We start from the raw sequence: 16,160 nt of genomic DNA, 5'->3' as shown, positions 1-16,160 counted from the left end.
GGTGGGCTGTAGTCCAGGGGGTTGCAAAGAAGTGGACACGACTGAGTGCATGCGTACATAAAATAGGTAACAAACGAGGACCTACTGTATAGCTAAGAAACTACACTCAATATTTTGTAATAACCTATAAGGGAAAAGGCCCATTCGATTCTTGGGTCAGGAAGGTCCCCTGGAGAAGGGAATGGCAATCCACTCCAGTTGTCTTGTGTAGAGAATCCCATGGACAGAGGAGCCTGGAGGGCTGCAGTCCATAGGGCTGCACAGAGTTGGACATGACTAAAGCAACTTAGCACATAAGGGAAAAGAATCTGAAAAAATATATACATATCCAAATCGCTTTGCTGTACACTTGGAACTAATATAAAGTTGTAAATCAACTATACTTCAATAAAAAGTATTAAAAATTAAATACTTGCTATAAACTCTCACTTTCTATAAAATATTCCTCAAATTCTAATTTTTATACATGACCGTGACAATGTTTCATTTTTTAGCCACAATGTTATGTTATTTTTTTAACGTGTGCCATGGTATCATTCACTTTGATACGAACGAACCAGAATACTGTATTATAAACTCTTTAATTTTCTTTTTTTTCTGTATATTATGCTTTGACATCTTAGAAACCTTTCTGGCTAGAGAGAGACGCCCTTCCCAGGGCTAGCAAAGAAGATAATCCTCACCTAAGAGAGTACCTTTCATATGCAAACCAACCAGTCCTGGGTTCATACCTCCAACTGCACTTTTATCTTTCTCACACACACCAAGCCAATACTTTCACGCTCTAAAGTATCCCGAGGGCCAGGCATCGGGCAACGAGTGACCCACCAGGTATCCCAGAGCCTTCTGCGATCATTTGAACGAGCCAGTTCCACGCAGTTTATGCCTCCTTGTCTTGCCTTGCTTAAACCTTCTGCTGCTCCTGGCTCTTCTGCCTCCTGATGGATGCTGGTGTCTTCCCTCTGTGACACGCCACGATCCCTTCCCTGGGACCTGGGAGTGTAATAAACTTCTTCCTCCCAAGTCGCATTCTCCTTTCCTCCCACTGCTGCACCAACTTTATCCTATCATATTAAACATACACATTCTTAAAACAAACATCACATCACACATTTGTCCATGGAAATCTAGTGCCTCAGTGATGCCTGTCTATGATCCACACAAACAAGTTTCTGATTATCATTAAAATTAGGATTCTGCTCAACTTAATACATAATTGAGCTTATTAGACACTTTGATAGGCTGATTTTACTCTTAATTTCTAAGAGGTGAAAACAGGATTCATTGCTTTTCAAGTTTGCTGTTACAAATATAATTAATCTCCAGAGTCCAGTATTTTATTTCAGGGAAGGAAGGTGAGTTGGGTATTTTTTATTTTATTCATTTCTCATTGTTCAAACAGTGTTATACAAATGACAGATGCCTACAATTGTTTGACCTGAATCCTAATTGGAATTATATTTTGTCCATGTACTTGGGTCCACAACATATTTTGTCTAGTTTCAAAATTTAAAAATAATCTTCAGAGTGTGTCACTCATATCCTAGCTTCCTTGAAAGTCCAAAGTATAAAAAAGAGGTGAAATGGATTTCCAAGATCATGGATCAGATTGATAACATTTGTAGTAGGGTAAACTCTATGGGCCATTTACAAAGTACCAGTATGGTACCCAATACTGGTTACAGATTTATTAAATCAGTACTGTTTCTCTGTATCATCAGAGAGAGATACTGACAGTCTGTGATCACACCTGAAAACTCTGCATATTATTGCATTTCTTCATGAACACTGATGCAGCACTTGCAAAAGACAAAGGTTCCTAGCCTCAGTAACTCTGCCCTGAGAGTGAGTGGCAATGTTTTAGTCCCTATCTTTAGAGTTCTAGTCCTTTGTATCCTGATTTTACCTTTTCTGTTTCCTTAAAGGCTCTGAAATTGTCTATTGTCCATTACAATAGTCAGCATGCTTCTTGTTTCCCCTTCCTTTCATCTGATCTCAGAGATCCTGTGAGTGATGACCTGATAACAGACTTACACAGTCTTGCATCCTCCCAGCTTTGACTGAAACATTCATTCGCGAGAATTACACTCATCCATCAGCTACCGCAGTAAGAGCACAGTGCCCTAAGACTCGCATTCCTTGAGAAGGTATCCTGAAAGCCATTCTCACTCTTGTGAGTTCACTTTCATTCTTTAGCACAACTAATTAACAATGAAATGCACTGGTTAAATGTTCTTTGTTCGGTTACATGATGCTTTCTTTCACATGTAGTTAGATTTCAATAACTTCAGTCAACATTTCTCCCACTTTAAAACAAAGTACTGTGTGCTCAGTCACTCAGTTATATCCAACTCTTTGCAACCCAGTAGACTATAGTCTGACAGACTCTTCTGTCCATGGAATTTTCCAGGCAAAAATACTGGAGCAGGTTGCATTTCCTACTCCAGAGGATCTTCCCAAACCAGAGACTGAGTCTGCATCTCTTGTGTATCCTGCATTGGCAGGCAAATTTTTTACCACTGTGCCACCTGGGAAGCCTCCAGTTGATGTCCCCACTACTATGAAGGGAACAGTTGCTTAAGCAGACACAAAACACCATAGAATGCGCAGGTGTTCTTCTAGTTTTTAGCTGAAGGCATACATTCCATACCAAAAAGTACAAGCAGGATGATGGAGATTTATGAACTGCTATTCAATTACCTTTAATTCATTCACTTCCTCTAAGCTCAGTGGACTTCCCTGGTGGCTCAGATGGTAAAGAATCTGCCTGCAATGCAGGAGACCCAGGTTAGATCAGTGGGTGGGGAAGATTCCAAGGAGAAGGGAATGGTTACCAGCTCTAATAGTCTTACCTGGGAAATCCCCTGGACAGAGGAGCCTGGTGGGCTACAGTCTATGGGGTTGCAAAGAGTTGGACATGACTGAGCGACTTTAACTTTCACTTTTCCTCTAAGCTCATAACTACAGTGGGTAGCAACTCATTCTTGTTACTTGGATATGCAATGGACATGTCCTCCATGGATGCAGTAGGCTGTCTTCCAAGATCCATTAGAGCCCCTGGGGTCATGAATGTGATTTAGAAGGGAGCAGTTTTGACTGACCATCTATGCCATGGTTGTTAACTTAGAGATGACCCAAGGTAAGGCAAGTTTATGATCTGTATTTAATGACTATGAGAATCCCCTTTCTCCCACCGGATGTCAACAGAATATAATGATAATAAGAGCTAAAATTTATGATGTGCTTATTATATTCCAGATACCATGTATTCTATCAGATGAATTAGCTTATCGAAATCTCATAATATTTCTCTGACATAAATTCTGTGCTTGCTCAGATAATCCGTATGTGAGAACTGAAGTATACAGAGGTTAAACAAATGTACAAGGTTACATGTATAATCAGTCGTTGAGCTGGACTGTGAACCCAGAAAGTCTGAAACTAGGAACTATGCACATTTCCAATCTACTGGCACCGTTTTCTCACGTGAGAACCACATAGAGAGTAATCTTAGAAGAGAAGCAAGCGGAGAGAATCTAAGATAAACAGAAGCTGAGCCCTAGTCACACAGAGCCGAAAGCTAGCTCCAGCTCTGAACATTTTAATTTCAAAGATAAACCCTATTGTCTAACCCAGTTTGAATTAGATATTTCTGTTACTTGCAGCTAAAAGCATCTTACACTATTAACTCATGCAAAGACCCAGTCACACAGAACAGATTTTAATATGTTGATTTGGCTGAGCAGAAGAGAGAATGAGGGCTCTGATGACATCTTTATTTTGGGCGTTTGCTAATCCCTATTACAGGTTAACAGTTGGTGACTTTCATCCAATTAGGATAATGGCATCCTTTATGCCTCAGGGGTTATTGGTAATGTACCTGTAACAGCTCAAAGTCACTGAGTGCATGGCTTTCCCTTCACCTCCATGGCTCAGAGCAATTCAAGGAAGACAGAAGTTGTGCCTGACATTTTGGAAAGGGCTGTCTCTCCCTCTTTCTGCATGTCAAGGAAGAGCTATGTGGTTACCCACTTTTGTCTACGGGGAAAGCCACACTAAGAGAAGTGCAGAACTAAAGATACTGAAAGGAAACAAAGGAGGAGGCTTCACTTAACTCTGCGACTTTAATCATCTTTGGTCACATGAGCCATTGCATTCGCTTTACCATTTATGATACAGCCAGATGGGTTTTGTGGTATTGGGAATTCTTCTTTTTCTCATCTGTGTCATCTAGCTTAATTTAGAACTTCTCCTTCTGAGTTTCAATTATTTATAAGCTTAGCCTCCTGTGAAAATTGTCATGGTGACAAGAAATGAACCTGAGCTTCTTGAGCATGGAGAAATGGTGAGAGAGGTGCTGACCACAGTACCCCAACATATTATCTCAGAGACAAGGTCTCAGTTTATCTATTCCTGTGAAACAGACCACTCCAAAACTTATTGGCTTAAAACAGCAGCTGTTTATTACTTCTCCTAACCATGTGTGTTATTGGGGTGTCTTTCTGTGGCACGCTGCAATGCTGGCGAGGTCACTCATGTACTGCATTCAACCGGAAGCTGGCTCAGTTCTTTTCCACATGACCACTTTCTCCCTGTGCCGTTTTAGCCTCCAGAACCTCTCCCAGGAAGTTTTTCTTTCAGAAGAAGCACCTAGATTTCCTACAGCATGGAACTTGTCCCATGATGGAATGTTTCAAGATAGCAAGCCCCAGTGTGCTGTGCTTATCAAGCTTCTGCTCAGATCATTGTTGGTGATACATATGAGTCATAGCAAGTTACATGACCAAGCCCAGAGTCAATGGACTCCACAGCGTATGAAGGAGTGGGCATGTAGGTCACTAGGGGTCATTATTGTCACATCTATCATAGATAATAAGGTCTTTTACACTTCCTGTTGCTGCTGCTGCTAAGTCGCTTCAGTCGTCCGACTCTGTGCAACCCCATAGACGGCAGCCCACCAGGCTCCCCCGTCCCTGGGATTCTCCAGGCAAGAACACTGGAGTGGGTTGCCATTTCCTTCTCCAATGCATGAAAGTGAGAAGTGAAATTGAAGTCGCTCAGTTGTGTGCAGCTCTTCGTGACCCCATGGACCGCAGCCCACCAGGCTCCTCTGTCCATGGGATCTTCCAGGCAAGAGTACTGGAGTGGGGTGCCATTGTTAGCATCTCCCAAAGGGTCTATCTAAAGCCAACTTCTCTGACTTTGGTTGCAACTGCTTCAGTTATCAGAGCCACAGTATGCTTTGGGAGGGATGTAAATGAGGGAACAGAGATAAAAACTCATTTCATCGGATCCCCTTTTTCTCTGTCTGGTGTGAGTACTTTTCTGTTTCTTGAAACCAAATATCTCAGGACAAAACATATGAACATCTTCTTTCTAAAAAAAATGGAGGAAATTAATGTAGTATTTGAGATGTGTTAGACAGAGGAGCCTGGTAGGCTTCAGACCACGGGGTCGCAAAGAGTCGGACACAACTGAGCGACTTCACTGTCACTTTTCACTTTCATGCATTGGAGAAGGAAGTGGCAACCCACTCCAGTGTTCTTGCCTGGAGAATATCAGGGACGGGGGAACCTGGTGGGCTGCCGTCTGTGGGGTCGCACAGAGTCGGATACGACTGAAGCAACTTAGCAGCAGCAGCAGTAGCAGGATATTAATTAGGATGACTTACTAATCTTGCTGTTTAAAAAAGGTATTATTAATCATACTTTTTATCAAGAAACATGCTAGATGATTTCCTATGAGCTAAATCATTGGGTTTTACCATGAACTTTGTGACATAGATACAATTTTTTTTCTCTCTTTTTACATTTAAGAAAATTGTGACTTAGCACGTTTAATAACTTATCAATGTCACCTTCGTAGAAAGTGGAAGAGCCAATATTTAAAGGAAGTTTGGAACTGTATTTTTCTAAAATTAAATTACATAATGTGGGTGATTTGACAGACATTTTCGACTAAGACTCATCCATTACTAAAGCCTCACACCACAAAAAAAAAGAAAAAAAAAAAAAAAGTGTGCTGACCTCTGCATATGAGGTGACCTGGCTTTGACATTTACAGTCCTACTGGCCTGCATTGACTGAAGTCACCTGGCTGTGCAGGTGAGCCCTTGCTCTCTGACAGCTCCAACCGATGTCCCTCCTAGAGGGCAGGGTTCATTATTCCCCATTCTCGGGCTCCACTGGCATGCCTTCACTGATCCTTTGAGTAAATTTTTCATATGTGATTATTAGACAGGCCATGCCCTTTTGCATCTCTGCAAAATGAAGGTTATTTTATGAATGACTTTGGTCCTTCTCAGGGAACGTAGGTTCCTGAGGCCAACTCTGCCACACTTCTGTGTCAACCATCTTTAAGCTTAACAATCCAACAAGAAATCAGGTCAGGAACTGGAGCCATGTGTATAGGATATGACTGGAAACTCACTGAGATCAAGGTGAAGAGGCAGCAGGAAACAGGACGTGAAGTCAGAATCAAGGGAACGTGAATTATGTTGCTGGCCCATGTTCAGAATTGCAAGACACCTCAGTCAAGACCGTCATCTCTTAGTCAAGGACAGGGGATAGGAGAGGCAGATGAATGGAAGGGGTCAAGCTTATAGAATATGAACTTGAAAGACTACAGGTAGATTGCAAGCAGGAATGAGAGCATCTGAGATCTCATAGGTCGAAAGTTAATTAATTTTTAGCTTCTTTTACTGCCCTTATTTCTCACAGAGCCAATGATTTCCTAGGTCCATCATTAAAGATGAAATATTACTTTAATAATTTGGTTGACAATCTTTAAATGTTTACCCCCCTCATGAAAATGTGTACTGCTTTGTGCTGTCTTTCCAGAGAAATAACTGAGTCATTTGACTTTCACAAAATATAGTACATGGCCATAGTGAACACGTATTCATCTCAGCATTTACTCCCATATCTGTAATATTTCATTTTTAAATACATAATACAAAGGAGAAAGAAGTGAAATGTTTCTTACTGGTGTGAAGGAACCAGAATGAAATCTTTAGTGTTTTATCTCATGAATGACTTCACAAATATACTAACACTTTTACTCTTGAATGTAATTTTAACTATATAATATGTTAAGAAGATTTATATAAATGTCTCTCACCTTAAGGAGGCTCTTATTCATCATTCAAATATCCATAAGTACTACCAAACAAATATGACTCATCTTTATTCTTAATCCAATAGTGTTTGTTTTTAGGGGACTTGTTCTAAACAGAAGTATCTCTCCTATGTAGTTAGATTAATCAGGATGTTATTTTGTATTGCCTAGAGCAGTGTGTTTAGTAATTGGATAATTTGTCTTCCCCATCACAATAATAGTGGACGGAATCAGTACACTTGCCATGAAGAAGTTTGTTTCTGCCTGAGCTCAGGGAAAATTTGACTACGTCTATCAGATTAACATCCATTTGAAAATAAATTATTCCTGTAATCACCAACAGAACCTAAAAGCCTGCAAGGCCTTCCTGAGGGAATTATTATTGCAGTGAGAAGACAGGGAGGGAGGCTGGGGAGACATCCGAGGGGGTGATGAGGGAGGGAACCTGGGAGGCGGCCCGACTTCCCCTCACGTCAAGGAGGGTATAGAACGAGCATCATCTGCTTATACATTGAGTGACAGAACCAAATCATTATGATAGTGTTGGCATTTGCCTTAATAGTGCATAATGACACTGTAAAATGAAGATTGCACATAAACATGCCATGTAGGATTATCATGAGTGGAAAAAAAATACCAGGATGGATTGCACTGCTTTGGTACAGCAGAGTATTTGCAGCTTAAGAAAGTTCTATGTCTGAAGTCAACAGTTCAGCAAGTGCAGCTTTCTACCATGATCACCACTGGGCATACCTAAGCATCACTGCATCATAGAAAAGGCCATTTTATGTCCATGTCTCTATGTGAAAATCTCATCTGACACACACACACACACACACAGATACATACCTGCATATATGTTAAAATTAATTCTTTCTCACTTCTCAGATATTAGCAATAATAGTATTTTATCATAGTCCTCTTTACACATTGGACAAAGAAAGAATGCATTTCTTTGCAGCTTTAGGAGTGTCAATGGCATTCTCTCTCAAACTATGAGTGATATCTTATCTTTTAAAATGCTAAGATTTCTCTTGATAACTCCAGGCTTTTTTTTGCTATCTCAATGTTTCCATCATTTCATGACTCGCAAAATACTCTTAAAAAGAAAATAAAAGTGTCTTTGTTTCAGTTTCTGTCTTTGTTCTTGCCTCTGATTTTACCATCCTCTATTCTCACAATCAGAAGTAAAAACATGGAAACACAATAGAACCCAAAATCCATGTGAACCATAAGGTCTCCTTTAACTCTCTCTCTGTGGCGTTCCTGCCCAATTGGCATGATGGTAGGATGATGAATGAAGTACTTCTGTTTCACTAGAAATTCTTTCTTTATTGCTTTTTCATTAATGTCTATCAATAATTAGAAAAGTATAGACTACCTTTCTATTATAGTCATTTGTTTGAATTTCAGATGTAGTTCCTTGTTGTACAGAACTCTACACTTACATAATCTTTTCTTCCAAAAGATATGACAGGTATTCATCTAAAAAGAGTTGGTTGTCTTATATATTTCTTCTTTAGACCTTATGATTTCATATTTATGACAATTTAACTTAAAGATAAAGGTTAACATGATTAAATAGACCTAAAATGTTTTCATGAATATGTTTTAGTCTCTGCTCCTCTTCACTATAACACCTTTAAAGAATATTTTCAGACCTTATTATTGCAAATGCCTTTTCTTTGGAATTTCTATGAACTAATAATGATTCTTCTCCAACTAATACAAAGGAAGGATATTACCAGGTTTCTGATTCATGGATCATCCTATCATTTAGTATGCATAAAGTTCTGTTTTTAATTTTACCTGAAATTAGGTAATTTCCATTTTCATAATGATGGCTTTAAAGAAAAAAGTATGGATAGTTGTCCTCTCCAGCTAACAGCAATTGAAGTTTATATATTAATTAGGATCTTTTACCATATGAATAAGAAATATTTTTCACTATCTAACTTTGTGTATTAAGCTCTCTGCTGACATGGAGTGCCTAAAGGCAGGAAGTTGTAAAATTACAATCTTCCTGACTCTTCCGACTGCACCCAAAGGTTCAATGCAGAAGAATTTTAAGGAACAGCTGGCCATTGGAGCTACTTGAATATAAAAAGAATAAGGAAGGAGAGAGGGTAACTATTAGAAGGGAAGTTTCAAGAATCAAAGAGTGAACCAGTCTAAGGAAGTAGAGAGAGTGAATGTAACCTGAGAATTTGGCAGGAACAGGAATATCTTTGGGGAGCAATAGAAGTTATGATTTTTTTTTTCTGTTTGTATTTCTTTAGTGTTGAGAAATACTTAATATTTTTGGAGTCACAAGCCAAGGAGCTAATAACTGAGACACTTCTGTACCTTATATTAGCTCTTGTTCTTTCCAAGTGAACGAGAGTTGTAGCTAATCTAGAGTATGCACTGGACCTCCAATGGCTCTTTGATTCAGGGCTGGCCAAGCAGCAGATGCAGAATGAAAGAGGAGACAGAAGCAGAGAAAACGAGAAACCAGGTGCATCAGGTCCTGAAAGACGGAGGACAGGATTACTTCCTGGCAGCCTCTCACTCAGTTCCCCAGAGACCTTTCAGTAGCTCATCTTCTATGGCATCTATTGATGTTTTCTCTTGCCAAATGCCTCCTTAAAGTTAAGTCTCCTCTACTTGAGTTCATTTTATGGATTTTTGTTGTTGTTTCTTGAAACAAAAAAATTGTGGAATAAAATAGACATAAAATTCATGTCTCATGTAACATTAGTGAAGTATATTTCAGAAGAAAAAAATGAAGTTGCAATACAAGTTCGCTTGATAGATTACATATATTTTCTCATTTCTCTGAGAAATGATGATATAGCAACAAGAAGGAAAATGTAATGAACGTGGGTAGCAAAAACCACGGGATGTGAGAATGGGGTTTGGGAAATACGTAATGATGGGGAAAAGGACATAAATCTAAAAAAAAAGACTACAAAATGAGAAGTTTTGGCAACAATTTATCCCATTTACCTCCACTGAGGATTAGTGAAACAAAATCTGCTCATCACAATGTACTTCTCATCATGTTTCCAAAAAACGCCGTTCTGTTTTACATGATTTTATGCAGACTTTTGGTTCACATTTTTAACAAGATTATCTTCTGAGGTTATCTGTCTAATGTTATAAGATCATTTCACTATAAATATTGTTAACTACTGCTACCAATATTATTAACTGTTCTGACATCACTACTCCTTATACCCAGCATCTATTTGTTATCCTCAGTTAGGTTCAGTCGCTCAGTCATGTCCCACTCTTTGTGACCCCATGGACTGCAGCACGCCAGGCCTCCCTGTCCATCACCAACTCCCAGAGCTTGCTCAAATTCATGTCAATTGAGTCGGTGATGCCATCCAACCATCTCATCCATTGTCATCCCCTTCTTCTCCTGCCTTCAATCTTTCCCAGCATCAGGGTCTTTTCCAGTGAGTCAGTTCTTTGCATCAGGTGGCCAAAGTACTGGAGTTTCAGCTTCAGTGTCAGTCCTTCCAATGAATATTCAGGACTGATTTTCTTTAGGATTGACTGGTTTGATTTCCTTGCAGTCCAGACTCTCAGTAATCCTCTCCAACACCACAGTTTAAAAGCATCAATTCTTCAGCCCTCAGCTTTCTCTATGTTCCAACTCTCACATCCATACATGACTACTGGAAAAACCATAGTTTTGACTAGATAGACCTTTTTCAGTAAAGTAATTTTCTATCCTAATTTAAGCCAAATTCTATTTGGGGTAGTAACTATCTCGTGTGTAGTCTTGATGAAAAGAACTCCTTTCCACTACAGAAGCCATGGGGGCCAGATTTTTTCTTTTGATGTGGCGTGTATATCAACTTGGCAAATTAATGCTTTCACCTAGAGTGATGTTAAGCAGTGACCTGGACAAAGGATAGGGTAGAAGCATATTATTCTAACAGAAATAGTGATTGCAATACCAGTAGTGCCAATCTCAGACTGGTTATACAGATTTCCATAAAGTAATATGCTGCTTCTTTATTTCTTCCAGAACTTAGGCTACATACTGCTGCTGCTGCTAAGTCGCTTCAGTCGTGTCCGACTCTGTGCGACCCCATAGACGGCAGCCCACCAGGCTCCCCCGTCCCTGGGATTCTCCAGGCAAGAATACTGGAGTGGGTTGCCATTTCCTTCTCCAATGTATGAAAGTGAAAAGTGAAAGTGAAGTCACTCAGCCGTGTCCGACTCCCAGCGACCCCATGGACTGCAGCCCACCAGGCTCCTCCATCCATGGGATTTTCCAGGCAAGAGCACCGGAGTGGGGTGCCATTGCCTTCTCCGAGGCTACATACTAGGATTCTACTATTCCGGTTTGTTTATGAGCCCAACTTTCCATACCCTTTCAGTAAATTGTTTCTGCCTAAGGTAAGTGTGACTTGGTTTCTGTTTGCTACCACGAACTCATCTTTTTACTAGAATCCTATAATATTACTAGAAGTCATCTGAAACTTCATTTTCCTGTCAGGAATCTTTAAAGATGTATGGCAGCAATTTTAGAAATGAATTTACTAATTTATAAGACATGGTTATCTCATATAGTTATCATGCACTATATATATTTGCATCATGCACTATAATCCATGGTATGAATATGACCCCATCACAGCTTTGCTCTCTACACTGTCTTTGCATATGCTATGTTCTAATGCTATCATTCAGATATACCATATTTACCATGTTTCATTCTAGGAAGCAAAGGTTACAGTCTCCAGGATAAAACTATAAATTTACTCTACAGAAACATTACACTCATTCTCATATTGAATTGGACAATATGCATTTTATGAAGAATGCAGAAACTTCTACAAATTAAACTCTACTTTCAGAGATGAGCTGCCTGTACTCAGCTGGCTAAGTTTTATTCTACACTGCTGCCTATTACCAAATGGTATCAAATGCTTCAGAAGACTTATAGCTATATGGTGATGAGACTATGGTGCTTTAAGATTTCCAATTTGGTAAAATTTCATTTTCTTTAGAGTATATCACGTATGTGTGTTTTCCGATTCACTTTTAAAAGAAAAAAAGTCAAAAGTATCCATTTTGCACTAAAAATGTATTGATCTCCAAGCATCAAGTGAGCCAAGCCTTCCCAGTCTGACCCTTCAGCCCCTTCGTAGTGACTTGGATGATGTGTAGCCACCATCTTTCATTCTTTAATCACGTGTATATTCACTTTCTTGATTTGAGTAGATATACACGGTTATGGACTGTTCTACGTCCTCCAAAAAGTGATGGTGAAGTCCTAACTGCTGATGCCTGTGAGTGTGACCTGACTTAGAAATAGCATATTTTAGATATAGTCAACTTAAGATGGGCTCATTAGAGTGGACCCTAATCCAATAAGACTGGTGTGCATATAAGAGGAGGAAAGTGCTGGTAGAGACAGAAACAGGCAGTCAGAATGCTGTGTGAATGGAAGCAGAGATTGCAGTGCTGCAGAAGCAAGCTAAGAGTACCAGGAACTGGCGGCAAGTATCACAGTTCGAAGGAGGCAAGGAAAGCGTCTCCCAGACAGACATCAGATAAAACATGGTCCTGCTGACAACTTGCGGAGAAGGCAATGGCACCCCACTCCAGTACGCTTGCCTGGAAAATCCTATGGATGGAGGAGCCTGATAGGCTGCAGTCCGTGGGGTCGTTAGGAGTCGGACATGACTGAGCAACTTCACTTTCACTTTTCACTTTCCTGCATTGGAGAAGGAAATGGCAACCCACTCCAGTGTTCTTGCCTGGAGAATCCCAGGGACGGGGGGAGCCTGGTGGGCTGCCGTCTATGGGGTCGCACAGAGTTGGACACGACTGAAGCGACTTAGCAGCAGCAGCAGCAGCTGACAACTTGATGCTGAGTTTTGGGCTCCCTAACTATGAAACAAAATATTTCTGTTGTTTTAAGCCACCCAGTTTCTGGTACTTTGTATCTATCAGCAACCCTAGGAAACTGATACACACACACATCTCCAAATGGAAACATTTTCTACATTCTTTATATTCTCACACAAAGTTTGTTCCCATTCAAACATTCCCCTAGGTGGAACACTAGTTAGAAATTAGTCTCGCTCTTTCTTTCCCCTTAGAATAGCCTTTTCAATAAGTGGATTCACAATTCAAATAATCTTCTTATTTTTAAGTCCTCAGGGCAAATACAAGAATGATTAAATATTTCTGTATTGTTAGTAAACTATTGTGTGGATTTCATTCTATCTCCATGAGAGCATTAGTTTCTCACTGATAACATAATCCTTTTAAATTATTTAATAACCCCATCAGGCATACTATACAAAAAGACAGTTACTCTATTAAAAAGACATTCCCAGAGAAGACATATTATCTATGTATCTCGAATCTCTTCTATGCATCCTGCCAAAAACCCTGAAATTTTGAGTCTTTTGTCTCAGATATAAGATCCTAAGTATTCTTCTTTTACTGTAAATTTTTATCATTTAAGAATTTAGGCCAAATTAAAAAAGAAAAGAAAGAAAGAAACTATTCTACAGACACCAGACCCTTTTCTCTGAAATGTTTTCAGATTTATCAGTTGATCACCTCAGCCGACAACACACTTACTCACATTAGCAAATATCAATTTCTGTAAATGACAGTCAAGTGTAAGAAACATAAATTGGTGTGATAGAGTTAATATTCAGCCTACATATATTGTAAGTTGGATGTGTTGAATCTGAGCACATTTCCCCATTAAAACAATACTGTAATTGTCCACTAAGTACATAAAGATAATTCAACATTTAGCAAGCATCTCCTAAGAATGCAAAGCACTGTTACATATGAGAGCAATATCAAACTGAATAGCATCCCCACCCTTGAGTTCAGATTGGAACTACAGTGTGTGCTCCTGAGCTCCTTGAATCCAGCCTGCAGTTGTGAAGGAGGCTTGCAAGCGACACATCTCTATAACTGGCTAAACCCACTCAAGTTCATATCCTGAATCTGTCTCTCAGTGATCATGGTCAAGTTAGATTTCTTTAAGCTAGTTGTCTTATCTTTCACAAAGAAAAAGAATAAATACGTTGCCTTGCAGGGTTTGTGTGAAGATTGGCAGGGGAAAAATGTGTAATATAGGTACAGCCGCTGCTGCTGCTGCTAAGTCACTTCAGTCGTGTCCGACTCTGTGCGACCCCATAGACGGCAGCCCACCAGGCTCCCCCGTCCCCGGGATTCTCCAGGCAAGAACACTGGAGTGGGTTGCCATTTCCTTCTCCAATGCATGAAAGTGAAAAGTGAAAGGGAAATCGCTCAGTCGTGTTCGACTCTTAGCAGCCCCATGGACTGCAGCCTACCAGGCTCCTCCATGCATGAGATTTTCCAGGCAAAAGTACTGGAGTGGGTTGCCATTTCCTTCTCCAATATGGGTACAGAGAAGTCAATAAAGCACTACCAAAGGGAAAAGAAAAAAAAAATTTAATGAGTGAGTGTTCAAAGTGTCAGCAAATATAGAAGGGCTTAAATGATATTTGAGAGCAAGTTCTACAAGATGCTATAATAATCATACTCTGCTTTGTAAGTATAAGTCATGGTCAGAAATCAGGTATTACTCATTTTGTTGAAGATCTAGCACTGTCAGTAAATGACTGCCTCTTATAAAGATGAAGCTGAAATAGGAAATGAAGCTCTTGGAAAGAGAGAGAATTGGTATTAGGAGCTCATTTGGGTTATCTATTGTGGAGTTGACACTATCACAGCTTCTCCCAAAATATATTTCGTGGAAATGAAGGTACGTGAATTTGTAAAGAATTACCAATGCCAAATAATTTGGGGAAGCACTAGGTTAAACAACATGATACAGGTCTTACAGTGCAAGCCTTCTGAGGCTCTTCAAGCGAGGGAGGAAGGATAACCAGTGTCTTCTGAGCACAGGTCCTTTTTCCTGGCAGTGACTGCCTCATCATTCCAGGGGTTTTTCAATTTTTTTTCTTAGAGCTCCCCCATCACTGCTCCATAAACCTCATTTTAGTAAATGCTTTTCTATTGATAGGCAATATGCATAATTGCCTAGGAAAAAAGGCAAATATGTGACTAAGGTAATTTTAATAAAAAATAAATTAAAAAAAACTTTTTTTGGCACCAAAATATTTCTCCAAACCAACAGTTTATTTTACATTACACACAGTTAATGGGTTTTTATAATTGGCAATCCATTCTAATTTTCTTAATAACCATGATGTGAGTCATCCTACAATTATTTATGACTCAATTTTCTTTCCTTTGGCTCACAGCCAGCAGTTAATCTATAAATTCCAATGATAGGCATTTTTCCTCTGAAAAATCACAGATGCACAATAAAGTATTACACAAAACAGCTAAAATACCTGTGTTATTTAGATAGCACATCCAATCATATCTGTGATGGAATTTAAAAAGAGTAAATTCAATGAAAATAAACTACAGTATTGTCATCAAAAGATATCTATCAGAAAGAGTTTTACTAAAATTTACGTTTGAAGTGATTGAATCCTTAGTCACATCAACTGATACAACAACTAAATTATCAGTTCATTTAATTTAATCAGGGCTAACCTGATTGTTACACTAGGTTGTTATTTGGGCATATTTGGCATCAGATTTTTAGCACTTCTCCAGTGCCTAGTATACTTCACTTTATGCTCCAAAAGGGGAAGAAAACTGTTTTCCCAAATATGATCATTCAGTTAATACTGAAGGCTTCCCTGGTGGCTCAGACAGTAAATAATCTGCCTACAACACGGGAGATCGGGATTGATCCCTGGGAGGAGAAGATTTCCTAGTGAAGGAAATGGCAACCCATTCCCATATTCTTGCCTGGAGATTGAGGGCAAGAAGAGAAGGGGGCAACAGAGGATGAGGTGGTTGGATGGCATCACTGACTCAGTAGACATGAGTCTGAGCAAACTCAGGGAGATAGGGAAGGACAGGGAAGCTTGGTGTGCTGTAGTCCATGGGGTCACAAAGAGTCGTACACAACTTAGCAACTGAACAACAACAGATAACATATTTATTTGACATCAGTTTTCTGCAGT

The sequence above is a fragment of the Bison bison genome, unplaced genomic scaffold (genome assembly GCF_000754665.1).
Source record: "Bison bison bison isolate TAMUID 2011002044 unplaced genomic scaffold, Bison_UMD1.0 scf7180017864050, whole genome shotgun sequence".
Classification (NCBI taxonomy): Eukaryota; Metazoa; Chordata; class Mammalia; order Artiodactyla; family Bovidae; genus Bison; species Bison bison.
This window is presented reverse-complemented; position numbering follows the sequence as displayed.